A 23,534-nucleotide genomic window follows, 5' to 3' on the forward strand; every position below is an offset into this window, starting at 1 on the left:
GTCCTTTTCATTTTTAGAGAGTTTGAAAAGGTATAGAAAGTTAACTCCAAAATTCCTTTTTCGTCATCTAATCCCTTAAGTCCGAAAAAGTATAAAACAATACAGAAGGGATGAGTTTTCGATTACTTTAACGAGCCGAATAAAACAAGCGCTCGACCTTTTTGTGTAATAATCCCTCAGATCCAAAAAGATTAAAATCTAGAGGAGGGATAGCTCTTCCGGTCACTTTAACGAGCTGGAAGGCCAAAACTCGGCAAACTTTTCATATTTTACGAGTCAGATGAAAAGAGCTCAAAGAAGACTCGTTTTTTGAGGAACGAGTGATAAACAGGGATAGCAGCAGATTCCAGGTACAGGTTGGAATTTTCCAATCACGGCAGTGTCACAAGGATGGCTAGGTGGAATCACTCTTCGCAGCTGTTCCTCAAAATGGGTAAACAATCATATGGAGGTAAACGATCGGCCAAATGAACGGTGGAGGTGATGGCTGCAGCAAAACACGACCAAGGTCTTTTTACAGTTGATCAGGGTACATTCTTAATGGTTATTTACCGGGAAGTTCATTTTTTAACGAGCTTAAACTTGCTCAAAAGCTTATGTTTATTTTTTAACGAGCATGAACTATGACGCTAAAACTGCTCGGATCTCGCTTTTCTATTTTTTAACGAGCATAAATTCCGCGGTAAAACTGCTCGATAAATTTTGCATGCCCCCAGCATAGTAATGCAAACGAGGCGCATGCCCCCTAGACTTCAGGGGGTCGCTTCATTTTTTAATGAGGTTGACACAGTAAAGAACTATCCTCGACTCTTCATTTTTTAACGAGGTTGAATTTGTTGTTGGTATGACTGATACGGCTGGTGGACTTGACCACCGTAAAGTGGTTGGTTTTGACCGTTTTGGATATACGGTTGCCCACTGTTCGCAAAGATCTGCTGCTCAGAACCTTGGTACACTTGCTGGAATTGCGGTTGTTGGTATTGTACAAGCCATGGTTGTGACGCCATGTTCTATTGCACCATGCTAACCATTGGACCAAGATGTGGGGTAATTGTACCCGTTTGGACCTGTGTCGCCCCACCAGTTGGCGATTATGGTTGTGACCCATGATCAAGTGGTTGTTGCATTGCAACCTGAGAAATCTGAGGTTGACATGCAACAGGTATCGCTTGAACTTGTGACACGGTTACAATAGCCGGTGTGGTTGGGATGTTCGTCATAGGTACACACTGTTGCATAGAATATACAACCCTTGGTTGTTGAGGTAGCATTGGTACCCAACTACTTGACGCAATTCCAATATAACCTGAACATTGTTGTGAACTCACGTATGGGTATCCTCCCGGAGGGGGTAATGAAAGAGCATACTGCCCCCCATACGGTACCAATCCTGAACTAAAGGGGATTGATTTCCCAGATTGACCTCCAAATGGATCAATTTGGCGAGTTTCAACATAAGAATTACCGGGTATTACTCCGGATGAACAAACTGGAACAGACCATACTGTCGAAATAGTCCCTTGATGGACTCCTTCTAGCTGTTGTGAGCTAGTTGGGACAGATGGTATGTCGGCAAACATCGTCGTAGTGACGACAGGGACTTCTGCTGTCGCTGTGTCATTTGACACAGTCCTAGATGATGACGGTTGTTCAGACATTTTAAGTCTATCCAATAGATTGCCTAGCGATTCTACAGGGACTTCCACTTGTGGTGGATTAACTTCTGATGAAGGAAATAGAGTGACCCCGACTCCAAAATGAGTTGGAGTACTTGCTTGCGGATCCTCTGCGATTTCCTCTATTGCAATCAAACCCGGTGGAAGAGGAAGACCGTCAGGTCCGTAAAATATTTCTGGTGCCGAAGAAGTGGTTGTTTCGACAACGACAATTGTTTGAGGAACAAAACTCTCTGGACCGGTTACAGATGGAACTGGTTTAGTTATACAAGTATTTGCCCCCAGACTAGGATCAGTATTACTGTCCTTCTGTGGCTGTTGAACTTCTTCTATAGAGGCAGGGTTTCCAGAAATGTTAGGAGTAACCGGAACCTCAGATGTAGTTGGAACACCTGTTCTAACTTTCAAAGGAGATTTTGAACTGGTTAAACGAGTTTGCTTTGCCCGTACTGTTATCGATTTCGGAGACAAAGACGGTCGACTCGTAAGCCTCCGCGAACGACGGGGTTTCAATTGACTTTCTTCCACGATTTCGGATTACTCGATCAACTAAAATATTAAAAGGGGAAATTTGTGTTTCCGAATTGAATGAATTTTATTAGACGCTTTTAGACACAACTTGCTTTTTCACTTTTTAAGAGTCGAGAAAAAGCTAAAGATGACTCTAGTCTCCTTCGATGTATTAACGAGCCCGAAGTGACAAATGCTCGGTTGGACTTTTTCAGTTATAGAGTTTGAAAAAGGCCAAAAGAAACTACTCTGGAGATCTAGGCAGAGGGTGTGCCAAACCTTTCGCAAAACCACAGAATACGTTTTACGGTACGGGTGGTCGATCTTCGTGAATGCTGTGTTCACTGCATTGCGATCAGTAGGGCGGCCGACACGGCTTCATAAGGATAAAAGATATAAGCCTATAGGGGTCTCCCAATATATACGCGACAGTACGTGGGAGCACAAGTCCGTATTAGTGCCACCGACTCTCAGGAGGAATCACCCACCTTCGTCGAGATCGACAGTCACTATGTTTAACAACGCCGGAACACGTCTCTAGCTTAGACCTTTAGATGTTTGCGTTATGTTTCAAAGCGTTGTTAGGTTCATTCGATATATTTTAAGTTGATCTTTTTAAAGTTTTCCTTTCAAGGTTCACCACGAGATGTATTGATACAAATTCCTAAATGCAGTCTAAGATGAGAAGCAAGCTTTTTCAATCTTTTCGACTTATGAAAATCTTAACTACTGAGGGAAAAGAGAGACAAAATCTTTTCACACAGATCAAAGAGCACTCGCTAATGCACTTTTCCCTAAATCAACATACAAACTTATATGCAAAATGAAAAAATGCAGGTATTTCTTTTCTCTTTCTTAATGTTTGTGCGACACAAAAAGAAAGCTGTTGTATAATTTCGAATTCAATTTCAAGTGAAAGCAAACAGGCTTGTCCAAAATCAAAAGACACCTTAAGATTTACTTGTTTCGACACTAGAAATATATAAATTCAAACCAAATGACGAAAGCAAAAGCTCAATCAGCTATGAACAGCAAACAAACTAACTCTTAAGATCAAAACGACACTTTATCACAGGTCTAGATCTAAGAGGCCACAGCAAGACTAGTTCACTTTCGTTATGGGAAACTGTAAATGATACAAGAAATACACAAAGAACAAACGCAGTTTCTTTATAAAACCAAGGTGGAATAGTGGTAAGGAAAGTTGGCTTCAGATAGGCACATTGACTGGTAACAGGCAGCAAAAACAAGAGTGAAAACAGGGCAAGAAACAGCAGGAAACCCCAGTAGCACAAGGCAAGACTGGTCCAGCGCAGGTGGGACACTGTCTATTTGACCTTCAGCGCAGGTAGCCCCTTCGGGAACTGCGCTGAAATGCAGACAGCCTTCACAGCAGTTGCACTGAAGAACGAAACTTTCGTTTCTCTTGGTTTCCGGGTCACAGATTGCTCAAACATTCACAGTTTTCGGCCAAATCAGAAGCTATCAGTCAAGGACACACTAAGGGATGACAAGGAGGATGAAAAGCTATCACTAAGAGCTTATTAGAGTCCTTGTGGATCAGCTCTTCAAATCATAAACTTGCCCAGAAACTGAGCTAGAGTAGCTGCCCTCTACTTTGCATTTGAAAGATCCAAATGCAGTTCGATTCGGTACTCCCTTTGTTTATGAAATGAATAGAAAAAACACAAACAACCAACAAGATACGTTCCCCAGCGGAGTCGCCAATTTGTTGTTGGGAAAAGTATCCAATACGGAATGACCCTATCTCCCACTCTAAGGGTGATAGTACCTCAGCAACAACCGAATGCAAAGCTATTCAAGATTACTTCTTTATGAGATGTAAGAGAGGGGAGAAAGAGATCCACTAACCGTTGTCTTCCGCTAATGTTTGATCCAATCTTCTCTCCTTGCTGCTTGCTCCCAGTTCCTTGCTCTTTCACTGGCCCAACTACACAAAGATCCTGCAAAAGCACAAGAAAGGGAAACTACAAGAAGCATACATCCATAATTGATTCAAGGATTAGAATAAATCAAATATACAAGCATCAATACGCCACAAAGACATGCATATAGAAGAACCTCAAATGCTTTATTAATGGAAGAAGTTAAGTTCGGAGAGTGTTACAACCATAAGAGGCCCAATCCAGCAACACCTCCCAGCAGAAAGAAATCTCCTCTTCACCTCCCTCAAAGCAATCACCCAATAGTTCTATACTCAAACCAACAGCACTTCCTTACATTCACCAGATTCCAGCCTCCCTAGACCTCATGAGAGAGCTCTATATATAGGAGATTTGGAGAAAGGATGAGTCAGCTTGAGCTTGGCATGGAGCTGACTAGTGTCCTCTCCCACTTCAGTTATTCTTCAGTTCTTGAGTCCACTTGGATGTTCTTGCTTCCACTTGGAGATCTAGATCCTCTTACTCATCTCAAGGCGAATTCCCTGATCCAAGTGTCATTTTGGAAGCTTCCTGGGCATTTGACACCTTGAGGAATGACTGTGCCACTTGGCCAATCTCGCCCAGCGCAGGTAGCCTTCATTACTGTTGACATTCAGCACAGGTACAGAGTGGAGCAGTTGACATTCAGCGCAGATGCGCAGTGGAGCAGTTGACATGATCCAGAATTAGCTTGTTTTTGAGTGTTTTCAGGTGGAGAACTGATATTTAGTGCTGTGGTTTGTTGACCTTGTTCCTCTAGGGGTAGGAACAACATGTTTAGGGACTTTGGATCCCTTAGATTATTGACATTTCATGCTTCATGCTGTAAGGCACAAAAATGTCTATAACATACTAGCACACTTTTCTTTCATAGCCACGCCCATAGTTCGTTGATTGCGCGAGGCTTGCTGCTACCTCGCTTATTCTGGGCTCCTTCCTGTCTTATTATTGACAATCTCATCTTCGCCTCCCTTCTATTATAGGCCCATCGAACCCATGGTATCCGCAACTTCCCAGTGGGTCGTTTTATTGGGCGGAAACTGTGTGTGCTTCCCCCTATTCCCCTCCTGACTTTGTCGTGGGCCACTGGCGAACTGGATTGCAGTAGTGAATTCGGACTTATGATTTTGAGTTGGTTGGGTTCCTGCATAACATAGACCTGCAGCCTACACTGGTGATGGATGCTTACCCCATTTTTCCCTCCAACCCGTACGCATACCTGCCTCCGACATCCGTGCTAGTTTCACTGAATCTTTGTGCATGTACTCCATTCGTGAGCAATTGTTGCACATGGCACCTCCGCAGGGGCATCCTGCGGCTTGTGTCTCCAATTCGTTGTTGCGTAGTGGTTGACTGGTTCCTCTGCCTTCGTGGCTTCCTCATCAGTTGGCCATTCCCTTGCCTTTATCGTTACACGTCATAGGGACCTAACCATCATATTACAATTTAGTGTCATTACTTCATGCAATCGGTTCTGCCATCGCTCAATCTCTTCATCCAAGTCCGATGTGCAGGAACTATCACGGTCCCATGAAATTTGTCTGTCCGCTGTCGGATTCACTCGGTCCTGATCTTGCGCTATGATCTGGTAGATACAATCCAGTTCATTGTCACTGTCCTCGTCGCGCACTGGCTCAGTATAGCACGCCCCATCAGCCGGGTCCATTGGGAACACTACGCTGAGAGATTTTTTCTCGAATATCATTTTTCATTTCTTTAGGTTGATGACTCCATTCATATTCGTTGCCCAGTATATCCCTAGCAAGGCAGGATATGGTTTACTGTCATCCACAATTTCTATGACCTCAAAATCAGTTTGTGTGCTTACATCGTCGACGTCTACTGTAAATCCTTGCAGTCTTCCCATAGGCAAGATCTTTTGCTGATTCGCTATCCGTAATTGGATAGGAGACCATTTTAGTGCAGGCCTGCCCATGCGCTCTCATGTCTGTTTAGGTAGGATATTCGCATCTGACCCCAAGTCTAGAACAAATTGATCCATCTCATAGTCCCCAATCTGGGCAGTCAATCACATTTCCCCCCCAATGCGCAACAGATGCTTGCCTAGCTTTTGAACCATTCGAGGTTCATCCGAACCTGTGCACCTAGTTATCAACTCTTGCAATCCCTTTACCGCGTTAGTATCCTGTAGTAGCTTCATGCATGTCTCTAAGAAGGTAGTTAGCATAGAAGTATCCCTTTCTGACTCGGTTTGCTCCTTGCTACTCAAAGTAGAAGCTTCCGCAAAGCTCTTCTTAGCTTTCATAAATGTTTCCTTCGCACACTTCAAATAAAAGTCTGGTTGTTTTGTAGGGGCCCTACGAACCCATGCATCCTCCTCTACTTGCTTCCCCTTATCTTCTCCTGTACTTGCACCACTTATGAGCATCATATTCACGTTATGGTCTTCCTTGTGCGGTTCAGCCTTCATCATTTGGACGTTTTGAGTGGGCGTAGCCAGAAGCACCCATTTTTCCCACATCTGAGCAATTAGCGTGGGGCAATAGACTACTTCATGGTCAAACTGGTAACAGTACGGGCAATAGGCTCTGGTAGGGTTCGTGCAATCACGCACGTAGTGCCCTGGTCCTCCACAATTATAGCAAATTAATTGTCCTTGTTTGCGTCCAGGTCCCATTCCCCCTTGCCCTCGTTCGTGTCCTTGGAATCTACCCCACGCTATTACTGCGGTGGGATCCTGCCCCCGCACCTCCATCTTCATCCTGTAAGCAGGTGTTCGATCTATCAACAACTCATAACTTTGGCAATTTCTTTCATCGTGGCCCACCGTCCTACAAAAGTGGCAAAATAACTGCTTAGGGGGGGTTGTCTCAGATTCTGCAATAGATGACAGTTTCTCGTGGCATTCTTTCCTCCCACCTAACAGATTGCACACCAGAGTGTGGGCGCCGCGCTTGGCCCTGCTTGTACCTCTGGTCACAATGGTATTGGTCCCCCCATTGCCACATAGTTCGCAAAGACCGGACAATGATCCTTATTGTGGCCTGGGCCCTTACACTTGATACACCACACATCTTCGCGCACTTCTAACCGCGTCGCCTGTCCTTGTTTCAAACTTCGCATCTCTAAACATAGGTTTTGTATTTGTGTGTGGATTTGCTGAACTCCCAACCCTGGATCCTGTATTGGGGTTTCATGCAATCTCATTGCGGTCTCTAATGCTTTGGCTTGGGTTGAGATCTTTTGCTGTGATAGCGTTGTCCTCAGATGTGGTGTCAAAGATGCCACAAACCACGCGCAATGTTGCGCATCTGTCAATGTCATGTTAGCCTTGCGGCTTGTACTTTTATATCTCTGATCTAGATCCCACAAGGTTTCACCAAGTAACATCACGATTTCCTTGAACCCAATGACTGACTGCATCTCTGATTTTGGCCGACCAAATTCTCTATTCAATGTTTCATGGATAGCTGCTATTCCCGCATTCAGATGATCGCTTGAGTACTTTATACACAACGTCAACGCGTGGTCCTGCAGTGCGCTAACCAGAGTAGCCTTTTTTATATCATCCATTATATCTTGGGCTTCCCATATAGCCCTTACCACAAACCAGAATTGACCTAGTTCCTCATTTCCTACACCTCTAAATATCGGCAACTTGATTGCACTTGCCATTGCAACCTTCGGTGGTGGCGGAGGTGGGGTCGACGAAGATGGCTTCGATGTAGGAGAAGTAGGTGATGGTGTGGACGGTGGTGGTATCAGTGGGATGCGCTACCCAATCAACCAAACTGCGCTTCTCGGAGAGAACCCCGTGAGTTCTTCCTTGCTTTCTTGCGAAATAGAAACCAAAGGGCTGTTCTCTAATCCTTCAATTCCCCAGTAGCCTCTTCCGCTCCGCGTTATGCCAGACATTAATGAATGTGCATAATCTATTTTTCACATAACAACATTTTAATCCAAGTATTCAACGACTCGAGATACTTACCTCACGGTCCTTGGAGAAAACACCTTTCTACTTCACTATAGCTCATAGTTGTGTCTATCGCGAACTCAGTGATGAACCCTCCTATTATCCGATCCAACCAATGATCTACTGCACGTGCGATTTTGTCTTCAGATGCTTCTAGCCTGTGCACCAATTCTAGAGTCCACACTATGGGTTGATCTAGTCTGCACCTTCCCACGCTATCAGCTAGCCTTGCGATCCACTCGTACAACTCTGTTGAGAATGACACAAAGAAGATCTCGTGGATCTTTGTGTATATGTAATGACCCAACCACCTTTCTTCTGATATCTGTGGATTTTTGTTTTCCTGAACCACGAACTTGTGAAGCTTCTGATCCAACCAATCTTCAAGCTCTTTCTTTGTCGGGTTCCAATGTTTCGACATCAGACATCCCTTAGGCATATCTCGGTCCCGGAAATGGAGCCATTTCTTGGCTTATTGGGCCCTGACCCAGGTTCGGAAGAGTTATTAGCCAAAAAAATCCCGCAGTTACCGGCCCTTTCGGCAACAGCCCGTGGAGCGCAGACTGAGGTCTCACCCAAGGTAGCGGGGGAGGGTGCTGGAACCAGGTTTCTGCACCCATGGGATGTCTTGATGTGGTCTGGAGGGTTTGCGAACCATTCTGTAGCTTCGTACTACTTTGCTTCCGCATAGATTTGAAACAAGGCAAATCCTTAATATTTATTATTACTGAGGTTGTTACATATCAGATCTACTTCTTACAGTCTTTAAGCAAACATTTAATAACGATAACCAGTGCGCACACCCAGAAATATTATAGATTTGCATAAACTTAGACCATAAATAGAGATATAAACTCAAAATTAACCAGATCCACAATATTTCAGAATCAACACGGTTTTTCAGAACCAACTTATCTTTATTAAATTCTTTCGCCAATACAACCAGATCCACCCTATGCACTCAGCTGCAGGGGTCTACGCACATAGCTACGAAATCTACCAGGTCTCTACGCACACAGCTGCAGAGCTTCTATCTACTCACCAACACCCTTGACTCGAACTTACAGATGCTTCCAGAATTCTTTCCTCAAAACCGCATTACATTCCAAATCCAAAATACATACCAAAAATTACTTTCTAACAATAGAGCCTTGCTCTATTTATACATTTCCATGGTCCGCGGACCATGGACAGGTCGATTTATTTTACATTATTTTTGGGCGGACAACCCTTTGACTTGACTCATTACACTTCGCACTCCATGCATCTTGCAGAGTCTTTACCATACTTTTACCCAAAATTGCGGGCTTTGAACCCCAAAACCGCTATGCGGGGCCTTTGCTACCCAACAATGTGGAACCATGATTTCAGCAAAAACAGGGAGCGAAACCATGAGCCATGAAATTTTCCCAAGGAGGTAAAATTTTGACATTTCAGAATATAGTCAAGTTTATATTTGTTTTTCATGGTTTTCCACAGGGATCACAATGGAGCGATCAGATTCGACATCTGAGTTACATATTTATATTCCAGCCATGGAACTGAATCTTTGAGGAATCCTGAGGGAATCTAAAAGATTCCTTGAGCCGAGAATTATAAACTTATCTGAATTTGGATTTTGGATAGTCGATTCAACACTACTTGATGCCACAAATATGACGGTGGCTTCAGATTTCTTATTCTCTCATTTCCTCTTCTAGTCACTTTTATAAGTGCCAGTGCAGATGTCCACATTCTTGTGTGAGCAGCCATCTTCATATGATCGATGCCTTGAGAGCAATGGTCCAACCAGCTTCAGCAGTGAGACATCCACTTCTTCAGATGGCCCTTGGTTGTTAGGTATATGATGTGTTCATGTAATTCTTCTTTCTGCATTATGTTGTACAGATACTTGATTTATGTTGTTGCAGGATCTTCTTTATTACATGTTGTCATGATTCCTTGCTTGATTTGATGCAGAATCTTCTATATGATGTACTTGCTATCATAACTCATCATGTTATGTTTTGAGATCCCTTGTTTTATGTTGTTGGGATACTCTTGTTGTCATCATGCATGTGTTTTGCTTTAACATCCCTTTTGTGCCATGTTGGCGGGATGCTCACCATGCATGTTTTTATGTCATACTGATAGGAGTCTTTTGATTGAGAGTTGTAGTTGTGGAACATCTCTTAGAGCCACTCCTGTTGAGGGCATTCTTCCTTGTATGATCGAGACATCATCTCTGTGTACATCATCTTTATTAACAACACTTAATGCAGCGGCCTACACCATCTTGACACTGGGGCCCGGAGACGTAGTCCCTCCTGGACGAACTTCGTTATCAAAGGCTTTTGTTATCATGTGCTGATGATTGTCTTGTTCCTCTTCTTTACAGTATACAGATGTATTCATTAATGTTCTTTTAAAAGCAATTTTAACACATCACGAAAGTAAAAGGTCTTGGAAGGGTCCTTCTTCACACCCGGACCTAGATCAAGTGGTATTAGAGTAGTCTTTGCGTTGATATGAATTGCAGTGTGAACAATGGAACATGCAATGATAGAGGATGAAAGAACAATGTACGAGACCATGCTTAAAATTTCCAAGAAAGTGGAAATTATCTATGAAACCCTACAGAAAGAAACAGAGGAAAAGGAGTAGTTACAGCTTCAGTTGAAAGCCATAGAGGAGGCTAAGAAAGAACTGAAGCAGAAAAAACATAATCTTCAAATAGATAATGATGAATTGAAGATGTGTCTACATGGAGAGAAAGAGGAGAAGCAGAGTTTGCTACTACAGCTGCAAGCAAAGGACGAGGCCTTGGAAAAGCTGCAGCGAGACCCATGTGAGGTAGAAAGTAGCTCTCCATCTTCATGTATGTTTCCTGATGGCGATTTCGCTGTGTTTGAAAATCACACCATAGGAATTGGCTCCAAACTGTTGAAGAGAATGCGATATGAAGGGAAAGGCTTGGGCATTAATGTCCAAGCCATTGTCAATCCCATCAAGGTAGAGGAATTACCATGTTGAGTAGGACTTGGGTATGTCAGAAAAGAAGTTGGGGAAGGCACTGAGATAGTTAGCAAACCACCAACAACAGATGATGAGAAACCATCATCAGTTCTTTCCAAATCAAAAGAGAAGATAAAAGATGTTGATTTCCTTTCGGTTTCATCTTCTGATAGCATGATGTTTGTTGGAGATTTGGAGATCCCAATTACAGGGACAAACATGAGGCTCGTTACAAATACAAGGCACGAGGAAGAAGAACTTGGTGCTAACAACCAACGCATCACTCAACCTTTAGCGGTTGTGCATGAAAAACGATTTGCGGGCTCAAGATACAATAAAGGAGAGTGCTCAAAGGTGTCAGATTTGTCCGAGACATCGTCGAGGAAGGAAAATGATGGGAGAACATCCCCATCATCCCATGGAAGTTTCCATTGCAAGGAGAGAGCTGAGGCAAGCTCTCATCGCCATACTGACATCAGAAACAACAAAGGAAGGTATAACCACTTTTGATCTTTGAATGTTCCTTTTGATTATGATCATGTTGTTAATTGTTGACACCTAATCTTCATGATTGGGGAATTTGTAAAATAAATAAATCAGGAATGTGAACAGTCATCAAAAGATGAACTGAATAATCACTCCTAATGTATAAAACAATAACATACCTATGGAATAAAAACACCAATCAGTTTTTTCTGCCTTTGGAGAGTTACTACCTGGCCTGACATGGTATCAGAGCCAGTCCTAAGAATAGTCGTAACTCCCTTCATCTCTGCCACTGTCCAGAAATGATGATGCACTGCACTACTCTGCCTCTGTCACTGCCTAGAGATGCGTTGGACCCAACGCTCATGGTTGTTAACGTTCTCTCACCTAACGCTCACACTGTTCTGAGAGATTCCATGCGCAGCTGGACTGTTGAACGCTGCTTGATCCAGGGTTTTCATCCATCGTTGAACGCTGCCTGATCCAGGGTTTTCATCAATCGTTGAACGCTGCCTGATTTAGGGTTTTCATCCTCTTACCAGTTGGAAAGTTTTTTTTTGTCAAGTACTTTGATTTTTTAGAAGTTTTGCCTATACAGCTGTTGCTGGAATCCAAGATTGCAACATTTTTTTGAGCCGCATTTTCATTTCCATTTGTGGACTCCTCCCTTCAGCTCAGTGCTTGTTATGTTGAGCATTGGCTTGTGAGATGGTAGCTGGTTGTTGCTTGAACTTCAATTACATGTGTAACATGATCTGGACACAATAGGAAATGCTGGAATATAGCATGTAATTTAAGCTTTACAGTGGACTTTAAGTTACAGTTTTTAAATTATGCAGTAGTAGGAAATGTTTGAGTTTTCAAAGAAACTTAAGCTTTGGTTGGAAATGGAAGCGGGATTTAAGGTTTCATCTGCGTGATTGGAGCTCCTTTTCGTGTACAAATGATATGCATACTTGCCAAGCAGACTTTAGCCCTCGACGAGGCAGAGACTCCGCATGAAAAGGCTTCGCATTTGTCTTCTGCGAGGAGGTCTAATGTGTCCCTTAAGCTTGAGAATGTCGATAAATGACAAGAGCGTGATTTTAATTCTAGTGTATATTTATGATGGCGGTTTTGGTATAGTGTTGCGCAGTTGAGTTTATAGTGTTGCGCAGTTGAGTTCATAGCGTTGCGCAGTTGAGTCAAAGTATTGCGCAGTGTATATCGTTCAAACCATTTGTTGAATTCATGGTATTGCGCAGTGTATATCATTCGAAACATTTGTTGAATTCATGGTATTGCACAGTTTATATCATTCAAAGCGTTTATATATCATTCAAATTATTGCGCTGTTTTCAAAGTGGTTTATATATCAAAGCATTTGTGGTATTGCGCGTTTTATATATCATTCAAAACATAGTAGTATTGCAAAGTTTTTTTTATCATTTGAATGGTAAGAAAAGGAATTAAAGTGATATATTGAAGTGATATGTACAGTGAAATGCTGATGCTTCTATCAAACATTAGATGGATTTGAAGAAAATATAGTGCATAAGGCTGTAACGTAAGGAATTTTTTTTCAGCAGAAGTATTTTTTTTATAGAATGCATTCAATCATCTCTATGGTAGGAATAGTTCTCACTGGCAAGGAGAACTATCTTGAATGGTCCCGGATGATAAAACACACCCTCATCTTCAATGAGTTGTGGAAGGGAGTGTGTGTCGGAGAAGGAGACAATGACCCAGTACAGCCTACATCAGACAAAGAGCTCGTCATTTGGGATAACAAGAACAACAAAGCATATGCATTAATCGCAGCATCTGTAAATGAAGAAGTAAGTCGCCATATTTCATCATATTCAACTGCCTTTGAAGCTTTACAAAAGCTCAAAGAACTCTATGACTCACATTCTGCACTTGAAGTTTGTTGGACACCTAATCCTAAATGGTTAGTGTGGAAGTTGAATGGACAAAAGCAGTCCAAGAGACCTTGGGATCTGAAACCCAAGAGTCACATAATGTACTATAAATGTATATCTTCAGTTAATAAAAAAATGTATTGCATGTTTTATCTTTCATATTGTCTTTGCTGGCCATGTGTGTTTGACATGGTATCAGAGTGGGCGATCTCCTGCCCTGCTCAAATATGAGCCACTTGTTTTGTGGTCTCTACCGACATGTCAGTTCTGTCTTTCTACTAATAAGAATTGATCAGAATTGCCACCTTATTGAGTGTTTTATTCCTCATTCTGCGCCATATTCTTTCCTACACTCTATGCTCTCAGCCATAACCGTTGTCTGAGATTCGCTGCCACCTCTGTCTATCAGGGGTCCAACGGGCAGATTCAATGGTTATCTAATATGGACACTGAAATGATTCAAGAACCTCTGCGTGGTCAGTCTGTCCACTGCCCCTCCACAGTCGCTACCCATTAAACGCTGCCATTGTTTAGACGCTGCAAATATCTGACATTATTCTCTGCCTTCTATTGTAACTCCTTGACTGCGCCCTCTGCACTCCGAACAATTGGCGAGCTTCACTCAAACACTCGCTCTTGGCATACATTATCATAAGTTTGGTTTCTAAAAAAGGTATCAGGTTCGAAGCCGGTCTGAAGGTATGTGCATGGAAAAGCTTGCCCTCCAGACAGGCTGTTCCATTGATGCAGCCCTGCAGGAGAGAAGCGTAAGTTGAGAAATGTGGGTAGTCCATCCGCTGTAAAAGGTGGAATGCCTCTCTCAGTCGGTCATTCTTACAAAGTTTTACTGGGAATACTGACGGCTTTGGGTTCTAACGACGAAAGGGCCTTAGTATTACTCTCATTCCCCAAAAATAAAAATACTTTTGCAACTGGCTTTGCTGATTCTCAGCTCCATGTGAAGGCTCTCATGTAAAAGCTTGGGAATCCAAAATTGGGGTGTGTGCATTGTGTGGCAACGCTCATTACACCGATGTTGAAGCTGGAACGTAAACAGAATTAGTATTTCACCTGATTTGAAACGTTTGCACTGTCAATTATGGCGAGCATTATCCAAACTCCCACACTTGACATACATTGAAGCGAGCGCAGTACCAACATAAACATCCGACTCCAAACCCCTTGCAATGATTTCTTGATGAATGTCCCTGCCCGCTTGCAAATCTGAAAAGCTGCCGCATGCATTGATTAAAGAAATAATTACCAACCTGTCTGGCTCTATGCCTACGCGTTGCATTTGAGAATACATTCTGAGCGCTTCGCGGCAGAGGCCATGCTCTACATAGTCTCTAATCAAGTTGTTCCATGATAAGACATCGTGCTGGTTGTGTTCGTGTGTATTGCTTTGCGTGGATAGATTTCGGTTTCCATATGCAGTGGCACCTGCTGAATCACATTCTCTTTTCTTTTTCACTTTATTCCCTTGCCGGTGTTTCACTGTTGCTGCTGCAACAACGGTGAAGGCAGGAGTCTCATTGATAGCTGCATTGTTTTGCATCACTCTCTGCATGTTAAAATAGGATGGGATTGGAACACAATAGAAGGTATCGTGGGAAAGCAGGCACTCGATAGCCTCGAAGCAAGAGCGCTTCTTACCAAAGATTCAAATGGGGTTGTAAGTGTGCATAATGTCATTTTGTCTCTTGTTACGAGATTTAAACTCACCAATGCAGGTCAAATAGAGGAACTACCTGAGAAGGATATTAATGTATTTGGGTTGAAAGCGAAAATACGGATCTTTTACGTAAACAGGCTACAAACTTGTATTTTCTGTGGTTGTTTCAGTTGAGCAGCATATCACTATACCTGTGCTTGAAATCTTAATGAGTATAGACTATTGGAAGTGATGTTTGGTGATGTACCTCTGCTATAGAGGGTCTCAAACTTCCTCATCTCATTGGATGTATGGCTGTGAATATATTGAAGACACTCCATATTTATTTCTCTGTATTGGAGCTAAATACGTTGCATATATTATCACTGTGGTGTTTTCTCTGTAATGATGGAGCTTCTTTGATGTTATAACACTTATCTACAGCCACTGTTCTTCCTAACATTTGCTGGTATATTCTACTTCAGATCTCTGTTATTATTAGAGTTGATATATCAGAGGTATATGTAATCCATTCTTGTAGTTGAAGTTCGAATTTCAAAGAAGGAAGAAGTGTTGTGGGGAAAAATGCCTATGCAGGACGATCCTATCCACCTAAGGTGTGACAGTGCCTTAGCAACAAACAGAGACAACTATTCTTGTATTCTTCCTTTATGAATTAAGAATGAAGAGAGATGGATGGACTAACCGGTGTCTTCCGTTTGTCCCTCGATCTGGTTTCTCTTCTCTTTGAGAGTTCCCAGCTACTTGCCTTCTCGCTCGCCCAGCTTCAAGAGGTTTCTGCAAGATCACAAGAAGAGAACACTACACAAGACATGGATTCATATTCATAACTAGTTCAGGATTAGAAATAAACTAAACATACTAATGCAATCATACATCAAGAATACATCAGTATATAGGAGAAACCAAGATAACTTTATTGATGAATAACAGGGTTCAGGAAGAGATACAACCTAGAGGGTTCCAATCCAACATCTCCTTCCCAGCAAATAGAATTCCTATCTTCACCCCCTTCAAAGCATTAAGCACCCAATGATCCCAATCTCAAACCAATAGTAATTCTTTGCAATAACAAAATTCCAGCCTCTAGATCTCATGGAGGAGAGATCCATATATAGATGTTTGGAGAGAGGATGAGTCAGCTTGAGATCTGACTAGTGTCCTCTCCCTCTGTCAGTTCTTGATTCCACTTGGAGGTTCTTGCTTCCACTTGGAGATTAGGAACCTCTTACTCATCACCAGTCGAATTCACTAAGGCAAGTGTCATTGAGGAAGATTCTGGAAGCTTCCTGGGTCTTGACACCTCTTGGAATGAACTTGCCATTTGGCAATTCTCGCTCAATGCAGGTAGCCAGTGTTGGCTTTGACATTCAGCGCAGGTAGCCAGTGTTGGCTTTTTGACATTCAGCGCAGAAAGCTAGTGGAGCCACTAAATTGATCCTGAATTGACTTGTTTTTGAGCAGTTTCTGGTGGAGAACTTCTGTGAATTGCTGTGGTTTGTTAGCCTTGTTCCTCTAGGGGTAGGAACAACATGTTTAGGGACTTTGGATCCCTTATATTATGGAAATTGCATGCTCAATGCTGTAAGGCACAAAAATGTCGATAACAGTTGCCCCCTAAAGTATGAGGCCGTTTATCGGGTGAAATGCTTTATCAGGGGGATCCGAAGTTCATCCAATGTTGGGAGGAGACCTGTAATAAGATAAAATACAATACATTATTTTTCATACTGCTTTCATGATCTAGCTGAGGTGGGCATTCCCATGCTCAGCTTTATAAATTCATTTTTCTGTACATGGAACATACAATCGTCTGGTGGTAGACTGATAATTTTGATGAAATTATCATCCTTTGAGTAGGATGATTATCTGCTGCAATGATGTACATGTCAATGTCTTTATTTTTTCTGAATATATATCACAGCCCAGATGGATGAAACTAGATCCGGGGTCTTCAAACTCGTTCGATCTTCACTCTAAGTACAAGTCGATCCATGTGAGAAATGTTCTGAAGTCGAACATGGAAAGACATCGCTTGATTACTGGTCAATGAGGTAAACCGTTAACAAGCGCGAGAGGAATCACCGATAATGATAATGACCCTCAAGGTACTGCAGTACAATTCACGTGGTGTGAATAAAGGACTTGGCGTCGAACACCACGCAAAATATTTCGGTCGAAGGTCATTGATGTATACCTGTCGCCGGAAGTGAGAAACTTGCCATTGAGGCATGCAAGCTTCAAAGTACTGAAGGGGTTGTTCCTAGATCAACTTCTTGGATAATGAGCTGATGTCGACAAGAAGCGATCCGTCAAAGGAGGGCCTTAATGAATCCCACATCAGTGACACGGAACGGAGCTAATGATTTTGATGGAGGTGAAAATGATCTGAGACATATGATTCAGGGTGGCGGTCATGAAAGGATGAAGGATAATGTACGGCAGTGGATGGGACATGGTTGACTTTTCTGAACGACTTCTCTTGAACATATGGCGACACTGATGCGATGGATCGGTAGCATTACCCCAAAATATGGATGGTATGGCGAGACCATGGATGTGACCGATGAATGAAACAACCCAACCCGATTGTGGTACGGAGGAAAAGTGTCATGTTCAAGAGCGACTTGCTACCATCAAAGTTTTCTTGAGTTTCTCCCAATTTTTCCCCAGTCATTGCTGACCAGTACCTCTTTATTTTTGTCAAGCTTGAGGAGGATAACATATGCTTGTTCTATAACCTGCCCTTCGGGCAAGCCCATCGCTATGTTTTAATGAGCCTAGCGATAGTGAAACTCGTTCTCGTCTAAAGACAAGTTTGTCGCTATTTAATGATTTTAACGAGTCTAACGACAAGGATAACTCGGTCCTTTTCATTTTTAGAGAGTCTGAAAAGGTACATAAAGTTAACTCCAAAAGTCCTTTTTTGTCATCTAATCCCTTAAGTCCGAAAAAGTATAAAACAATACAGAAGGGATGAGTTTTCGATAGTTTTAACGAGCCGAATAAAACAAGCGCTCGATCTTTTTGTGCAATAATCCCTCAGGTCCAAAAAGATTAAAATCTAGAGGAGGGATAGCACTTCCCGTCCCTTTAACGAGCTGGAAGGCCAAGGACTCGGCAATCTTTTCATATTTTACGAGTTAGTTGAAAAGAGCTTAAAGAAGACTCGTCTTTTGAGGAACGAGTGATAAACAGGGTTAGTAGCTGATTCCAGGTACAGGTTGGAATTTTCCAATCACGGTAGTGTCACAAGGATGGCTAGGTGAAATCACTCTTCACAGCTGTTCCTCAAAATGGGTAATCAATCATATGGAGGTGAACGATCGGCCAAATGAAAAGTGGAGGTGACGGTGCAAACACGACCAAGGCTTTAATGGCTGATAAGGTTACATTCACAGTGGTTATTTACCGGGTAGTGGTTCATTTTTTATTTTAAAATGAGCTTAAACGCTGGTGGAAACACTTTCTCATTGCTTATGTTTATTTTTTAACGAGCATGAAGTCCGTGTTAAAACTGATCGGATCTTGCGTTTATTTTTTAACGAGCATGAACTGTGTGCTAAAACTGCTCGATTACCCAGTCATATGATAAGAATGTCTCATTAAGATTCTATTTTTTATGGAGCTTCATCTTACAAAGCTATGCCCCGCATCCTTTCTTTATGCAAGTTAGGAAACGGCTAACCCAAAAAACAGATAAATAACCGCTCTTTGCTTGCGCTCCAAAAGGTTTGCATGCCCCCAGGTATAAAGTACGATTTCAAGGTTACCTCTACTTCTTTTCCGTCAAAACAATTGTTTTAACGAGAGAGGCTTACCTCTTTCAGGTTACCCAAAGATTGTCTCGTTAATCTTTCAAACAAAACACTTCCTCAGCAATGTCTACCGAAATAGACAAAGGTGAGCGACGTAGCCCGCCAACTCACATAACTTTGACAAAAGAATCTTATTATAGAATAACCCTCTTCCTAGACAGACGGGGTACAAACTAGTCATATTCTCCCGCGGAAACCTACTCTATACCCAAAGTTTCCCTGCCGAAGCAGACCAGGACGCATGCCCCCTGGGTTCCAGTCATATCCTCCCGGATTACTCGCGCTCATCAAGAGGACGGACCTCTTGCGTGAAGAGACCATTTAGGGATGGTATATGACTATTTGCGATGCGCGATCCGGGAAATGAAAGTTGGTCCACGAGCTTGACCACTCTTCCTTCATGCAGAAAACACATTACTCTAAAGAGCGAGGAGACAATAGCTCCCATGCAATATATATAGTCTCGTCCAAGGAGTAGGTTATAATCCAAGGGTCCTTGAACGACCATCACGTTCATTTGAATGGTCTTCCCTTTCAATGTTATGGGCACATTGGGGAGGATCCCTAAAGGTCGACTGGTTCCTTTATCAAATCCTGATAGATTTCTCATTTCAGGCAAAAGCGTTGGCGAACCAAGCGCTTTCCAAGCAATAGAGGAAAGGATACTCACAGATGCCCCCTCATCAATGATAGTGCCATCCATTACCATTCTGTATATTTGAACGATAATTCTGAATGGTATGCATGCTGGCAACCGGGGTCTGCCTAGTTGGTTCCAGTCGAAGGACACAACCAGGTTGCTTGGTGTTGGGACCGAATAGACGGCAGGGTATGACTCTGACGAAGTTCCTTCCTGCGAGAAAGGAATGGGCAAATTGCCCCCTTGTTCGTCGGAGTCTGTGCTGATGAAGAGAATTTGGACGCGGTCGTCTTTATTCTCCTCTGTGATGGTATCATTTGAAGATAGAGCCTCTGAAGGCAAAACCGGGTCAACTGCCGCCTCAACCTTTTGACTTTCATCAGGCATGGATCCAGACGGTTCATCTTCAATGATAGGTGCTTCGACTGACCACCTGGGCAGGCCAGCCGGGTTCTCAACTAGTGAAGGACTTGGCAGGAGTTTTTGATATCCAGGAGGAAGTCGCGCTCGTAAAATCGGGCGATCTTCCAAAACTCTTTTAGCCTCGTCTAAGAAGGGACAACGGTGGATGGCGTGATCGCCTTCACACAGTTTGCAGGGAAATCTAGCTTTCCCTCTCTGTCCTGTGACTTCACTTTCACTAGTTGACGGTGAGCTGTCAACATGGCTATCAGAGGTTGACGCCACCAAATTGTGCAAACGGGGAGACCAGTCCCTTAGTATTCGAGGGATGCAGGGACAATCTCTGTGGAAGTGGTCTCCCTTGCATATGACACATGGCGATTTAGGCCTAGTCAGTGCTGTGTGTGGATTTTTTTCAGGCGACACTTGTTTGCCCCTAGTCGCTTTTGGCTCCTTCTTCTTCTTCTCTTTCTTCTTCTTTTCCTTCTTCTCCTTAGGAACTTGGTTTTTTTTTTTACCAGTTTCGTCAACCGAAGAGGAAGGAGGAGAGGAAGAATTAGATGAAGTAGAAGGCTGATGGGCAACTCTAGTCTGGTCTAACTGTTGATTCGACTGTTCAGGAATGGTGGTGTTCTGAACGACACTGGTTGAAAAGAGCCAGACCGGCAGGCCAATTGTCAGTCCTGGAAGCGACAATGTGGCCATATGGGGTGCACCAACATCTCCCCAAGAGGAGAAGGGACTAGGATTTCCACCGAGGGGAATTCCTTGGTTGGTGTGCTCCATTTTTTCAACCTAAAGATCAACGCAGGAATAAAGGGTGATTGTTCCGTTTAAAATAAATTTTAACGACGCTTTAGACACAACTTGCTTTTTCAATTTTAAAGAGTCGAGAAAAAGATAAAGATGACTCTAGTCTCCTTCGATGTTTTAACGAGCCCGAAGTGACAAATGCTCGGATGGAATTTTTCCATTATAGAGTCTGAAAAAGGCCAAAAGGAACTGCTCTGGAGTTCTAGGCAGAGGGTGTGCCAAACTTTTCGCAAAACCGCAGAATAATTTTTAGGGTACGGGCGGTCGATCTTCCTGAATGCTGTGTTCAGTGCATTGCGATCAGTAGGGCGGCCGACACGGCTTCCTAAGGATAAAGGTTTTATGCCTATAGGGGTCTCCCAATATATACGCGACGGTACGTGGGAGCACAATCCGTACTGGTGTTATCATCCCTCAGGAGGAATCACCCACCATCAACGAGATCGACAGTCACCAGGCTTTACGACGCCGGAACACGTCTCTAGCCTAGACCTCTATGTTGTGCATTATGTTGCAAAGCGTTGTTAAGTTCATTCAATTTATTTTAAGTTGATCTTTTTAGAAGTTTGCCTTTCTGGATCACCACGAGATGTATGATACAATTCCTAAATGTAGTCTAAAGATGATAAGCAAGCTTTATATCTTTTCAACTTTGAAAATCCTAGCTACTAAGGGAAAAGAAAGACACCATCTTTTCTCAAAGAGCAATCAGCACACTCTAATGCACTTTTCCTAAATCAAACATGCAAACTATCAAGATGCAAATGCACAATGCAAGTGTTTGTTTTCCGCTTTCTTAGTATTGATGCCTACACAAAAAGCTTTTTCTACAACTTTGAATTTGATTTTAAATGACAAATACAAACAAGTTTACTTTTTCGAAATTAGAGAGGGTAGAAGAGATTACAACACTTAATGATTTTCGAAATGAATACTTGTTTCGACACTTAAAAGAGAAAAACTCAAACCAATAAGCAAGAGTAAATGTATAATCAACTGCAAACAGCCAATGAACTCTCTTCTAAGATCACAGTCAACAGATCTGAATCAAGGGCTACAGGATGACTATTTCACTCATGCAAAGGAAAACTGTAAATGACGCCACAAACACATAAAAACACTCACAGTCTTTTTGTACAAAAGGAGGTAGAATTTAAGCAAAGAAAAGGAGTTATCAGACTGGTACCTATGCTGGTTACAGGCTGCAAAAATCAGAGATCAAAACAAGGCAAAACAGAGCAGAGAACCCCAGCTGCACAAGGCCAAACTGGATCAGCGCAACCTCAACACAGGGGTTTTGACATTCAGCGCAGGTAGCCTTCACGAGACCTGCGTTGAAATGTAGAACCTCTTCACAGGGGTCGCACTGAAGGAGAAACGAGAGTTTCTCACTGGGTTCTGGGTCACAGATTGCTGATTAATCTACAGTTTCAGGCCAAATCAAAGCAACAAGCAAGGTGCAATCAAAGGGATGCTTTGAGGGGGTACTAAGATCTATCACAAAGGATCATCAAATCACTTGTGAGTCCATTGTTCAGATCATAGACAAGTCCAGTGATTGGATCAAAGCAGCAACTGTCTACTTCGCATCTGGGAGTAGCAGATGCAGTTCGATTGTTGCTGTCAAGTCTATGAAACAAACAATGATGGAAACACAAATAAAATGACTAAACATATCTCCCCAGTGGAGTCGCCAATTTGTTGTGGGGAAAAATTCCTATGCAGGACGATCCTATCCACCTAAGGTGTGACAGTGCCTTAGCAACAAACAGAGACAGCTATTCTTGTATTCTTCCTTTATGAATTAAGAATGAAGAGAGATGGATGGACTAACCGGTGTCTTCCGTTTGTCCCTCGATCCGGTTTCTCTTCTCTTTGAGAGTTCCCAGCTACTTGCCTTCTCGCTCGCCCAGCTTCAAGAGGTTTCTGCAAGATCACAAGAAGAGAACACTACACAAGACATGGATTCATATTCATAACTAGTTCAGGATTAGAAATAAACTAAACATACTAATGCAATCATACATCAAGAATACATCAGTATATAGGAGAAACCAAGATAGCTTTATTGATGAATAACAAGGTTCAGGAAGAGATACAACCCAGAGGGTTCCAATCCAGCATCTCCTTCCCAGCAAATAGAATTCCTATCTTCACCCCCTTCAAAGCATTAAGCACCCAATGATCCCAATCTCAAACCAACAACAATTCTTTGCAATAACAAAATTCCAGCCTCTAGATCTCATGGAGGAGAGATCCATATATAGATGTTTGGAGAGAGGATGAGTCAGCTTGAGATCTGACTAGTGTCCTCTCCCTCTGTCAGTTCTTGATTCCACTTGGAGGTTCTTGCTTCCACTTGGAGATTAGGAACCTCTTACTCATCACCAGTCGAATTCACTGAGGCAAGTGTCATTGAGGAAGATTCTGGAAGCTTCCTGGGTCTTGACACCTCTTGGAATGAACTTGCCATTTGGCAATTCTCGCTCAACGCAGGTAGCCAGTGTTGGCTTTGACATTCAGCGCAGAAAGCTAGTGGAGCCACTGAATTGATCCTGAATTGACTTGTTTTTGAGCAGTTTCTGGTGGAGAACTTCTGTGAATTTCTGTGGTTTGTTAGCCTTGTTCCTCTAGGGGTAGGAACAACATGTTTAGGGACTTTGGATCCCTTATATTATGGACATTTCATGCTCAATGTTGTAAGGCACAAAAATGTCTATAACAAGAAGTCATTTAGTTGTG

The sequence above is a fragment of the Pinus tabuliformis genome, chromosome 7 (assembly GCF_031772625.1).
Source record: "Pinus tabuliformis cultivar Carrire ecotype Pingquan chromosome 7, CPIR1, whole genome shotgun sequence".
Lineage (NCBI taxonomy): Eukaryota > Viridiplantae > Streptophyta > Pinopsida > Pinales > Pinaceae > Pinus > Pinus tabuliformis.